At 39.2% G+C, this 13,142-nt stretch overlaps 1 protein-coding gene across 2 annotated transcripts in view; it reads right to left on the bottom strand.

Annotated features, from left to right (window-relative positions):
- Positions 1 to 13,142, bottom strand: part of Fhl1 (four and a half LIM domains 1) — a 58,757-nt gene that overhangs the window by 26,755 nt on the left and 18,860 nt on the right. For both annotated transcript variants that reach the window (XM_028776915.1, XM_028776916.1), the window contains exon 2: positions 11,206 to 11,262. The gene's annotated coding sequence lies outside the window, so the exon portion shown is untranslated. The remainder of the gene's footprint in view (positions 1 to 11,205; positions 11,263 to 13,142) is intronic.

The raw sequence follows: 13,142 nt of genomic DNA, 5'->3' as shown, positions 1-13,142 counted from the left end.
GGATATTTAATTTTCAATATTTGAACAAATTCAAACATCATTTAAATAAGGATCGATGGTGCACATCTATAATCCTAGCACTTGTGAACCAGAGGAGGGAGAGTTATCACCATTTCCAGGGCTGCCTGATCTATACAGCAAGTACCAGGCAAGCTTAGACAATCTCCCCAAACTCTGTCTCAAATAACAAACAAAATCCTCAGTTAAAATGTTAGCACAATCATTAAGATAACAATATTGAACTTATGTTCATTTTACGTTTTTATTTAACAATATTAAGAGCAATGAGTATTTTTTTCTGGCTTTGGTGTGTTGTACCTAGAGAAGGGATGCCACGCTTGGAACCCATTTCTCCACAAATGTGATGGTTGGACTACTGAGTTGTTTACCAGAAAATTAATTTGTGTTTTTCATCGGTGAAATGGAGATATCAATGGATGTCCTGCTTTCCCTATAGAATTTTAGTGAATGTTATATGGTCAAAATATTGTATATCTAATATTGATACATAAATAATTCAGGCTTTGTTCTATGTAGATATCCCCATTTTTCACATGACCCCCATGTCACATGGCATAAAACTTGAAGCAGACCACTATGAAAAGACCAAGAATCTCTGTGATTAGAAGCCTCTCTTCTCACTTTGGCACAAATTTTCAAGTACATCGGATGTAGAAAATAATAATATAGGTTTTTCAGTTTCACACAGAGTTGAACTATTTCAATCCTCTTGAACTTAGATAACACCTGAGTCTTTGCAAAGACACTAGTAGCTAGAACAGATGTATAAAAGGCAAGCTCACATAATTTTGGTTCTTTGCTTTGATGTACAAATCAAAAGCACTCGCTCTCCTCTACATACTTGCATAGGGTATTTTTAGCCACTTTAAGTAATTGACATGGTTCATCCTTCATTCTTTTCAAAGAAAATAACTTGAATAGACTTCAACAAGTGAAGAAGTCTAACTAAAGTTAGTTTAAGGCTTTTATTTGGTGGAAGAGGCAATAAAAGAAGGAACACTTCTGTCCTCTTGTTGTTTAAAGGGCTAGAGTTTTAGCAACGACTTGAAGAAGTGATTAATCCCTCTGTAACCCAGCCAGGACGGGGTTTATTTTCCTACTGTTATGATGGTAACTTAGAACACACAGAACAACAATATCAAATATCAATTCCCTCCAGAGCTGTAACTTTCTAAATGTAGTCATTAGTAATTTGTCAAGATTGTCATTAGGCACACAAACACTCACTACCAAGCAATCTGAACTTCTGTGCCACCTTCTATCCTCAAATGCTAGTAAATGTAAACCAGGTCCCCTTTTAGTGGACCAGCATTCCAGATGTTATAGATGGACAAACCAAGACATTAGACTAAGTACCTTGCCTTAAGTGAAGGGGATGAGAGCAAACTAAGAATAGAAGCTCAAGTACTGTCACCTGTTTTACGCATAAATCCAGAGACCTTTCCACCTCCCGGCTGGCCAAAATCTCACAGAATAACCAAGTTTTAAATATTTTAAACATATGCTTTATAGTTAATATCATTAATCTTACCTCATTTATGGAATATCACTGAATTGGTGGTACTGTATATATGAACTACAGAATATAAAGTATTCCTGACTTTTATTGGTAAAAATAAATCTGATCTGAAAGCTTAATGTGCATACCTAAATTCTAATGAAATCTTTCATACATCTGACCTATAACAGAAACTAGATATAGCTTAAAACTCAACTCTTACACTATATATAATAAATCAGTTTTACTATGGGTGGTTATGAAGCCATCACAGGACAAGTCAGTCACATTCTGAGATCAAAGGGTAAGTCAATAGTAGATGAATCAAAAACTTTGCAACCTAATAGTCTCTCTCAAGACCAAAGTGCACATTATCCCACCATGCCAATGAGTTTTTATAGGCAGTTAAAGGGGCATGTGTCTATACGAAGCAGTTGGTCAAGTTTATATAGGAGTTTATATATAATTCTTTCACATTCATTCTCTCCTGACACAACAGAAGTCTATTTCCCAACCCAAGCAACAGCAGCTGAAAACCAAAGTGGACCGTAGAGGGTTAATCCCTGCAGAAGTGGAAAAAACTGGTTTTAAGGGCTTTCCTGGTGGCTACCTCAAAAGTGCTGGAGAGTGCTTCTGAAAAGAAACATGTCCAGTCATCCCCATGGCCAAGGAAGTGTTGAGACCCAATCTGGGGGATAGAATCAAAGGACTGACACAGCTTTAGAAGACCAGAGGAAGAGCTTTCTGCAGAAGCAGGGACAAAAAGCCATGCCCTGGAACCTTTCATGTCCATCCCCACATGCTCTATTCAGTGTATCGAGTGTTATTTTAATAATTTGCACTTAACACTTTGACTTTAAAACCAGGACTTGGGATTGAATCCAGCATAGACCAATTTAGACTTCAGCTAGCTGTTCTCCTGCCTTCCAAATGCAACATAGAAGATGGGAAAGACCAACGTTAGATAACAACTCTTTTAAGGGTGATCCCAACTCTGTAAGAAGTTATTTGGCTTTTAACTGGTGAAAATAAAATTTGTAAGTATATCCTGATTTGACGAGAAGTCAGTAGAGTCTTGGTCACAGAAAGAGTTTAACTTATTAAAACGAGCCAGTGGTTTTTTTTTCCCAACTCTACGCCAGAATTCCAGCAATACTATTACTTTGGAAAGTACAGTTGAAGAATTTATTTTACATCCTTCATGGCATGCTGTGCCAAGTTAGCCACAATTGTGCAGTGTTCAAAAAGCTACACTTTGAGAGCATAAAATATATGAAGTTAACTGCCGAAGAAATCTGCTAGCTTTTCATTGAAATACATCTCCAGGTTAAAAATACACTGGCCTGCAGAGATATAAACAAGTAGAACAAAATGTTGTTACAGGCAGACTACAGAGGAGAAGCATACAGGTAGGTAGGTGGTCAATGAAAAAAATGTTTTGAAAATGTTCATAAGCAAATGTCAGTGGAAGTTTATGGGTATATTTCTCTCAGGATGCAGTTGGTAGCTACTGCCTCCCATGCAAATGATCCTGGATTCAAACCGTAGCAGGGCATAAAACTTCAAGTGTTGGCACGCATCTGTAAACCAAGCACTAGGCAGGTAAAGGCAGGAAAACCAGAAGTTCAAGGTCATCCTAACCTTTAACTGAACAGTAAGATGGAAGCAAGACTGGGCTATGAGACCTATCTTTTTCCAAAAAAAAAAAAAAGGAATGAGGAAGTAAAATATGGATATGGAAAAATGTAAAAACCTTACCACAAGCAGACAGTGGCCTCCAAAGGTATTTAAGACAATGGGCAGAGAGAGCAGTATCATCTGGAATGGAAGGAGGCAGAGCAAGTACCACTACCTCCAAATGTAAGGACTCTGCCAACCTTATTTGAAGGTTCTACTGCCACAATCAGAGAATTCTTAAAACTCTCATACTGAACATGCCTTTTCAGACTTTTTCATAGTCCCTTCTGAGGGATGATGCTGGATCTATCAGCCTCCAACTTCTTAACTGAATAGTCCCCTTTATGGCCGTTTCAAATTTAAAGTGTATACTCATCCATTCCCAGATTCCTGAAGGCACTAGGGAAACCTAAATATAACAGATGGGTAAGTGCTCACTGTAACTGGAAACTCAAGTGTAACATCAGCTCTCACTGGCCAAGGCCTTAACACCAATGGCTTTAGTGTAATGGCCTTACTGAAGACCTTTGTCTTTAGTCTCCCAGCAGAAACGCTACACTGACATTGATGGATGACTGATAAGTGCTAGTCAAATTTTTATTTTAAGTTGACATTAATAACCTTTACTTATTTTTATTTTAAAGTCAATCAGTAAGAATTCCTGCAGAATCCTGAAATGTACTATAAAACACAGTTATATGTGTCTGCTGGTTTAAGTTTTTAAAAGTAGTATAATAAAAAATTTTAAATGTAAGTAAAATATTGGTACAACTTCTGAAATACTTTGGAAAATTCCAGAGTTCTATGGACTATAATGTAAAAGCCATCAGGCTAAAATCCCTTTTTTTGTACTCTTAGTACTTATTAAATATAAGGAGCTTAGACTTCATAGGAAAAAGTGAGGCCACACTGGTAAACAACTACCTCCTTGTGACTTCTCACCTTGTTATCTAATGATCCAGTTTATGTTACTCTCTTCCATCCCAACTGTTTGGTGTTATTCATATGAAAAGAACTCCTAGCTATATTTCCTAGGCCAGTCACCCAAGACTTAATAGTGCAGATAATGTGATCATGAAATGTGGTAGGCAAAGAGAATAGTATATGTGTCTGTATTCTTACTGGTAGAAATAAAATCCCTAGACTCTGAAAAATGAGCACATTCTACATGCAAGTTAGCATCTCTTCTTTGCCACCACCAAAATAAATGTCATCAAAATAAATGTCACCAAAATAAATGTCATCTTCGCTTAGTCTGTGGTTGACACATTAAAAGGAACAAAAGACACTATTGCAGGGGAAGCCAGAGAGATGGCTCATCAGTTAAGAGCACTGACTGTTCTTGTACAAGACCTGAGGTTAAATTCCCAGCATCCACAGGGCTCCTCACATCTGACTGTAACTCCAGTCCCAGGGACTCTAATGCCCTCTTCTGGCCTCTGTAGGCACAGGTACACAGACATACACACAGGCAAAACACCACAACTAAGAATAGCCATCACACTTATACACATACAAAAAAATTATAAAGCCAAAATCTGTTATGAATCTCCTATCCAGCATACACTAACAACTGTCTATGTAAATGCTCACTGTCAAATCTCTACTGGTCCTAGGAAAGAAACACATGAAATATCTTCAGTGAATTATCTTTCCGAATCTTCAACAATATATAGAAATCATTATATCACACATACAACTTTCATGGTTTAGAAGATGTTCACAAATTCAATGAAGAACACAAATTAGCACCAACTCCTGTGTACCTTAGCTTTTCTTTTCAGGTTAAGAACAGTCTAGTACAAAACCACTAATTCAATAATTTGCCATCGTCAGTGAGAGATGGTCTATGGGGTGTGAACATTATCTGGCTGACAGGACACGAGAATGTGGCCACTCTTCAAAAGCCATTCTACAGAGTTCATCCACTTCTCTTTAAATTGGTTTAATTCTCAGTCCTGTCTTTTTTTTTTTAAAGATTCATTTATTTATGTATTTATTTTATGGAGTATACTGTAGTTGTCTTCAGACACACCAGAAGAGGGCGCCAGATCACAATGCAGATGGTTGTGAGCCACCATGTGGTTGCTGGGAATTGAACTCGGGACCTTTGGAAGAGCAGTCAGTGCTCTTAACCACTGAGCCATCTCTCCAGCCCTCTCAGTACTGTCTTAAGCAGAGCAATTGGAACAATTATCAGCACATCACATTGGGCTTTCAACATGTGACATAAAGTAGATAGGCTACTAAGGATGATGCTGACAGCAGCTGTACTAGTCATTTGTAGTGTTACTGGGGACTTCCAGCCTTAATCTGTGATTTGCCTAAAAGCTTTGACCTCAAACATTCTCATAGTGGTCAGAACAAAATTTATATGATATACCTATAAACTTGACCTAATACATTTTCTAAGATATATGAGTCAAGGTTTCCATTCTAGAAACTAAAGAGTACCCAGCATCCACTCAGCTCCTCAGCCCACCCCCAGAGGTGAGGGGATGTAGACCCTGCAGTCAGTGGCCTCCCTCAATCTATTTGAGCGCTACTTGCAGAAGCACACAAGTGTGAATCATTCAAAAATGAGCATCTGTTACTGTTTCTCAAGCCTTGGACCTAATAATAGAAAAGGTGATGAGAGACAAGATCATAAAACAACCTCCATGTCTATGGAGACTTGATGCCATCTCACAAAAGGTTTTTGATTTTACCAATTCGTATTGGACCTGAGTTGAACTTGATGCTTGTAGAGTAAGGTCAGAAGGACATGGGCAGCCTCCCTCACCACAGCCTTTGTTGCAAGCCTTATTCATGTTAAGGGAAATTCACATGTGAGTTTGCTTTTAGAGAAGATGACAGGACTTACAAATACACTTTTCATGAGTAGATTAATGTGCTATGCACTAGACTTACAGTAATCTACTATGACTTCATTTTGGATAAATTATTGCATTTCCTGAAACTGGAATGTCTCTATAAATGTCTCTATAAATGTCCTACAACCATACATAAAGGACTGAAAAGTGTTATATGGACATTTAAACCAACTTAGGTCCAACATGGCTTGACTCTAGCTTCCTCAGACAGATACTCTGTCTTTATGCACACGAGTCAGGTACAGATGAAGTGCTGGATTTGAATGTCAGTATCCTAAGATGACTTCTATGGAAATTCTGGTCAAACTAAACCTTTCTTATATACTGCTATGGTGCTGTTTAACAATTTAAACATAGTCTGAGACATAGTCTGAACACTCGTGGGCATACAGATTTATAATTCTACAGTGGATAAGAGATAATTTTTAAAATAAATAATAAATATTAATAAATGTGTATAATCAACGTTCTCTTTGATTTAATATCCTTACAATAAATTCTCTTATAATATGTTCACAAAAACAGCTAACTCACAATGACTTTAGCTCACCAAAATAACATCATTCTTTAGACACCAGTAATGACACATACGTATGTGTGTTGTTAAGTGTAATGTATACTCTGAAGACTGAAGACTATAAAAATCAAAGATTCTGGGAAGTGTCAGATGACTCAGCAGTTAAAAAGCACTGGCTGATCTTGAGGACCTGAGTTCAGTTCCCAGCATCCACACAGAAACCCCAAGTCTGTAACTCTATTCCAGAGGATCTTATTGGTTTCTGTGGGCACCAAGAAAACTCATGGTACACACACACACACACACACACACACACACACACAGGCACGCATTAGTGCTGGTGTGAGGATACTCATCCACATGAAATTCTTTTTTTAAAAAATACAATTTTAAGTTGAAAAAACCAAAAGCCTCTACAGAGAGCACCTTTGAGAGCCTGACTAGGACTTTCTGTAAGTGATGTGTATTTCTTTCCTCAAGTGAAAATGAATTCCTTTTCAGTAAAAGGCTGAGAAAAGTTAAGAGATTGTTACAGAAGGTCAAAGTTAAGTCCATTAAATCCCAGACTCAGATTGAGTTGCCATAGTGATAGGGGAGGTAAATAAACCAGTAACCTTAACAAATGTGCTGCACCTCTGCCAGACATATCTGTGACTTACCATTATTTTTACTTAAGTATCTTTTAGTCCAAACATAACGGACTGTGAAGACTCCAAAACCAAACAGAACTAGACCCAAAAGAAATATGAGTTGCTCATTCAGGCAAAGGGCAAGCCTTCCCCCCGCTCCTGCAATGTGCTCTCCATTGCACTTGAAAAATGACTACTGATGAAGCTCTAGAGGCAATGACATACGGGGAAAATATGTGCTGCCAAAGCCAGAAGAAACCATGTCAAGAAACAAAAACAGACATGAAGTACCTGACCTAATTAAAAGAGACAGAAGTACATCTGAAAGAGAGATGAAGGGAAGGGGCACTGGGCAAAGACCATTACCCTGAAAGTAACTTCTGTAGGCTTCTGCAAAGGCCTGGAGACGATGACAGTGATGCTGCTCTCCGGTGAGAACATAATTAAGATCCTTCTTCAGGGTATACTGGCCCTTTAGACAGAACAATCAGCCCACATCAATAAGAAGCCCCCCAAACAAAATACGTGTTCTTTGCCACGAGAGTCACCAAGAACACAGGAGAAGAATGAGAAACAGGAATGTGAACTGGTACAAAATACACAAGAAAGGCCTGTACCCGTCGAGTTCCACATTTAAGCTCTGGCTAGGACCAAAGGACCAAAGGGCATTATAGTTCATGGTTATTTACTTACCGTGTAATAAACAGGAATATCCCGTGATGTGTAAAGCTATATATATATATATATATATATATATATATATATATATATATATATAGAGAGAGAGAGAGAGAGAGAGAGATAGAGAGAGAGAGAGAGATATAGATATAGATATAGATATATAGATATATAGATATATCAGCCTGCACTGTGGTTTTTCTAGCTATATTCTTTTGCATTGATAAGCAAACATTAAAACTCAACAGCTTACATAATTTCTGTATAAAATGCCAAAATTAAATTATCTTTTTATATGTGTGTCAAATTTTCTGGGCATGGTTTCCTTTTGGTGATAATTACCCTTTTCACAGTAGAGTTAGAAAAAAGAAGGCTTTCTTCTTTTCTGACTTTTCTACCTTATTACAACTTACATGATTACTTCTCACCTAGGGATTGATAATTAGTCTATTTTCTGCAGTCACATGTTCAATATATCCTAAGAGCAACACAAATGTGTTCTCTGATAATTAAATGTAAAGTTCTTGTCCATAATTCCTAATTCTTGGGCTCTAACATAAATAAGGCTTTACTAGAAGCATATAACTTAGAATAAAATCTCAAACAAGTTTTGCTTTTTTTTCAAACAAGTTTTCTTTATCTTCTACATGTGGTATGTTATATTAAAACTAGTTGTGTTTTTAAGCTACCTTGTTGCAATCAGAAGGGAACTGAGGTCTATCTGAGAAAGACTGGGCCAAGCAAGCCTTTGTAAGAAGATACTGCTCAGATATTCTCTTCTTAATCAGGTACCATCAGTAAAGTATCCCTCCCCTATTAGGGTTCACCTGCTAGCTTAAAATGAATCTTCAGCACGCCCTTAAAATGCACATGGCTCAGCCCAGAAAAATAAACCAAGTGATCCACAAGAAAGGGTAATCTGAACTCCGCACCCAATCTTATCTTGAATTGACACTGAAAAGCCAAGTGCCATGTGAGCACAGTGTTCCAGTAATGGCAACAGGCTCCCACCCTTTGTGTCAAGAAGACTGCAGGGAGGGCTGGAGGCTGTGGCAAGTCTCTCGCAGTCTGCTGTCTGCAAAAGAACAGCAGCAGCTTGGCTGTAGCCTATTATAGCCGAACGGGAACACGGGGTTCGTGGTGCCAAACCTTCTGTATTTCAAGACATGGGAAATGTGGATGTTTAAGAGTGTGAAATCTCTCAATTTTTCAAGGCTGGCAACTCACTAGCATTTTAAAAGAACACCTCTATGTGCCAGATCCAGCTTACCAGTTTGAGATCATGGCTCCAGATTCAAGAGTTCTACACTCTTTAAGTCTGTGTAATCCATCTGTGCTGATTTGTATGCTGACTACTTGGGCTCCACGAAGAGAGATCACATCAATAGCCATGGCACACATCAAATCATTATGAGTACTATCTTTGAGAACTTTGTTTGGTGAATATTAAAAAAAAAACCTGCCAAATCAATAATGAAAATAACCATATGTCAGTTACACAAATATTTCCTAAACATAAAAATGTATTCAGTCCATTAACAATATTATCATTTCTACGATACAAATCAGAGTAGTTATATTTTACCCAGCTGATGTGTCTGCTAACAACTATGTTGTGAGGGCTGGAAAGATGGCTCAGTGGTTAAGGGTGCTAGCTGTTTGATCAGCAAGGGTGCTAGCCAGGTTTGATCAGCAAGCACGTGGCAGCTCACAAGGGACTGTAAATCCAGTTACAGGGAATCGAGTGCCCCCTTCTGGTTTCCTCAGGGACTGGACAGACACATATGCAGGCAAAACACCCATATTCATAAAATAAGTTTTTAATGTTTTGTATTAAAGAATTATGTTTTGCTCAACTGTGTTCCAAATCATTTTGTAAACTGAAGGCAGCCAAATGGAATAATATCAATCTCTACAATTATAAACCTTGTGGAATGTAAATGCTGTATACAGTTTATAAGAGACACATCGTTTTAAATTTCAACCATCCTCCTGTGGAAATTGCAGAGTCCATTTTCCTGAATGGTTTAATTCGACCCCAAGTAACTTTAAAACTAGGATGTGAAATTCAGAGCTTCCATTTCTTTTCATTTAGAGGCTTTTGGTCCTAGGCACAGCTGTCGCTCCAACAGTATCACCTACTTTCTTATTCATACTTGCTTATTACAGAGAAAGCAGCGGTTGCAGGCTCAAGGATCAGAGTGTAAGTGGGACCTTGATGGTTTTCTTAATATTATTACCAAGGTAGTATTTTACAGAGCAATGTTCAGTGTCCTTACCTGGTAAAGAGAAAATTATCTAGGGCTGCCCTATATCTGAGGAATATCAGATCCAAAGTACCTGACTTCTGTCACAACACTCCTGCCTTGATACACAATGAGGCTCGGTGGATTAAAGAACAAAATAACTAAGATTCGGCAGTATAACCCTGTGTGTTTCTGCCATGATTGATTCTAAAGAATTTCGCAGGTTTACCTAGGTAGCGAAGGTGCCAACACAGCAAACTTCTCATGTATGAAACTGGAAACGTCAACAGGTACAGTGCCTCCCGTGTATCATGTCCCTAGTATCAATCCAGAGACTGGGGGACACGAGGAAGCAGGCATTTCTACATTGTACCTGAAGTAGACCTCTCTTAGATGTCTCCAGTTCTTTTTACAGTTGGCTGTCCCGTCTCTCAAGAGGAAATAAGGAAGCATGGAGTATCACAGAGCATAAATCAGCCCTCAGTTGAAGGAAGCAGAGGATATCTAGCCAATGTGTACAGCACATGAATGTTCAGCCAGTGCGGCTACATATACCAATATAACATGACTTCTGATCTCGAAAGCAAATTTAAAAAAAAAAGCATGTCTCAGGCTAGTATTCCTACCACCAGGTTTGACAGTGGCCTGACACCTTTCACCCGGGACAGGGAGTGTCTTTGGGCTTGATGGCCTTGGTTGGCACCAACTTGTCCAGTCACCATGAGAAGTCCCCTTCCACTCATAGCAGGGGTTGCCCCATGCAGCTTTTATGCTCCCTACTGTCCACACTGCGGCCTGAGCTGCCCTTTCATCCCACGCACATCTTCTCCCAGTTCTGTGACCCTTGACACTTCCACTTTTATGCTCCCAAATTCAAAGCAAATGAGGTTTTTGCTCGAAGAGGCACTCCCCAGAGAGCTAATATTTAGAGTAAGCAGTGATATTGGTCGGACTCATTAAAATAAATCTTCTTAAATGTCTCAAAGAAATAAAACTCTTGGTACAATGCTAAAACTTGAAAAGGTAGAGATCAGCATAAGAACCCATAGCAATTAATACCTCTCACCTCACACAGGACGTCTTCTGGAAGGGCTGGGCACAGCTAACAACAGCTACCAGTTGCCTAAATTGGAGAAAAAATAGTAAAATTACCTTTTTAGAAGAAAAAAGCCACAAATGAAAAATATTATTTTCCTTTGAAAAGACTCAAAGCAACACATTCTCCTTTGTATTTACAACCCGGAGAGTGAACAGAGAACAGCCAAGATGTTCTGCATACTTCTCCAAATGTCTGTTTATCATATAACATTAGCCCTGGCACTGGATCTGGCTCCCTCATTATCAAGCTGTATTAGCTCAAACTCCCAGCATTGTTAGGGAAGTGAGCTCATGGCCTATTTCAGTTTTAAATTAACATTTGGCAATCACTCTGGTAATCAAAACAAATGATTCAGTCATTTAGAATAGATTTATTAGTTGAACCTTTTTTCCTTTCTCTTTTAGCATCTTTAGAATATCCTGCCACAGGAGGGCTCTGATCCATCCAGAGTGTACACCACAAGTCACGAGAGGAATAGTTATCTGTTGCCATGGAGATGAGGTTATCTCCCACCCACAACAGGATTAGGATACAGGCTAGTTTGCAGGCTTTTCCTTACGTGCATGGTGCTGTGGTACTAGGAAAGAGCTGTCCGCTGGCTGCTGCTATCTGACACAAATGCACAACAGAGTCCCCCCCCCACACACACAGACAGCTGCCCCATGATCCCATATTCATCCCTATTTTCTACCTTACATCTCTGGTAAAGGGAACCCGGTAAAATGACAGCTCCCCAAGGCAGTCCCTGTTTAGGTATGGTTCTTTGAGAAAGGATTCACATAGTGATCTATGCTAGCTTCAAATTGAGGCTCTCCTGCTTCCACTCCCCCACTGTTGGCATCACAGGTATGTGTCACCACAATCGGCTGCCAACTGTTTTGTTCCCACACCCCGAACAGGCTGTCAGGGAGTTTCAATGGGAATAGGACAAACATAAACCAAGGCTTGCAACCAGGCTTGGAATCCCTCCTGTACCCCCACAACCACTTCCAGGCTGGTATCAAACAGGCAGTGACTACAGACTGAATTTTGTGTGTGTGCTAGACAGGAGCCGGTGTCGTTCATTTTACATACTAACAGATTCATCTGTTTATGAAATCTTAATGATGAGTTTCTTAGATAAGGACAACTACTCTGAAGTCCAAATGGACAAACTGTTGACTAAAAGGATAGGGTTCTTCATCCTGGGCTCATATGGGGCTCACAGAGACTGAACTAACAACCACGGACCTGTATGGGGCTGACCTAGGCCCTCTGCATTGATGCTATGGCTGTATATCGTAGTGTTCTTGTGGGATTCCTAACAGTGGGAGCAGGGGCTGTCTCTGACTCTTGCGTACTTGAGGAATCCTTTCCTCCTACTGGGTTGCCTTGTCCAGCATTAACAGGAAAGAAAGTGCCTAGTGTTTTTACAACTTGATACACCACGTTTGGTTGATATCCATGGGAGGTCTGCCATTTTCTGAAGAGAAATGGAGGAACAATGGGTAAGGAGGGCAGAAGGGAGGTGGGGAGTGGGAACGGGGGGAGAGGAGAGAGGGGTAACTGAGGTTGGGATGTAAAAAAATAAAGAAAAAATGTATTTATATAAAAAAGAAAAAACAAGAGGTCAAAGTATTTCAGAAATTAAAAAAAATAACTCAAAAGAGGGGGCTTTTTGTTGTTAGCCACATCAATCTGCGTCAGTGGGAAAGAGAATTGTCTAGAAGCACCCTCAAAAGACTACCTTTTGCTCGCCTTTCCACCTACAGAGGAGGAAATATTCTCCAATACTATAAAATCATTGTTATTGATTTCATGTTACATTTTGTTCATGGTGGCAAACACAAAACCCTTCTTTCCTGTTTCTAGGTAGGCTGCATGGCATACAGATCCAAAAGTCCCATCTCCCACACACACACTCA

This window comes from Grammomys surdaster, unplaced genomic scaffold, assembly GCF_004785775.1.
Source record: "Grammomys surdaster isolate TR1022 unplaced genomic scaffold, NIH_TR_1.0 274, whole genome shotgun sequence".
In the NCBI taxonomy this organism is placed as follows: domain Eukaryota; kingdom Metazoa; phylum Chordata; class Mammalia; order Rodentia; family Muridae; genus Grammomys; species Grammomys surdaster.
This window is presented reverse-complemented; position numbering and strand designations above follow the sequence as displayed.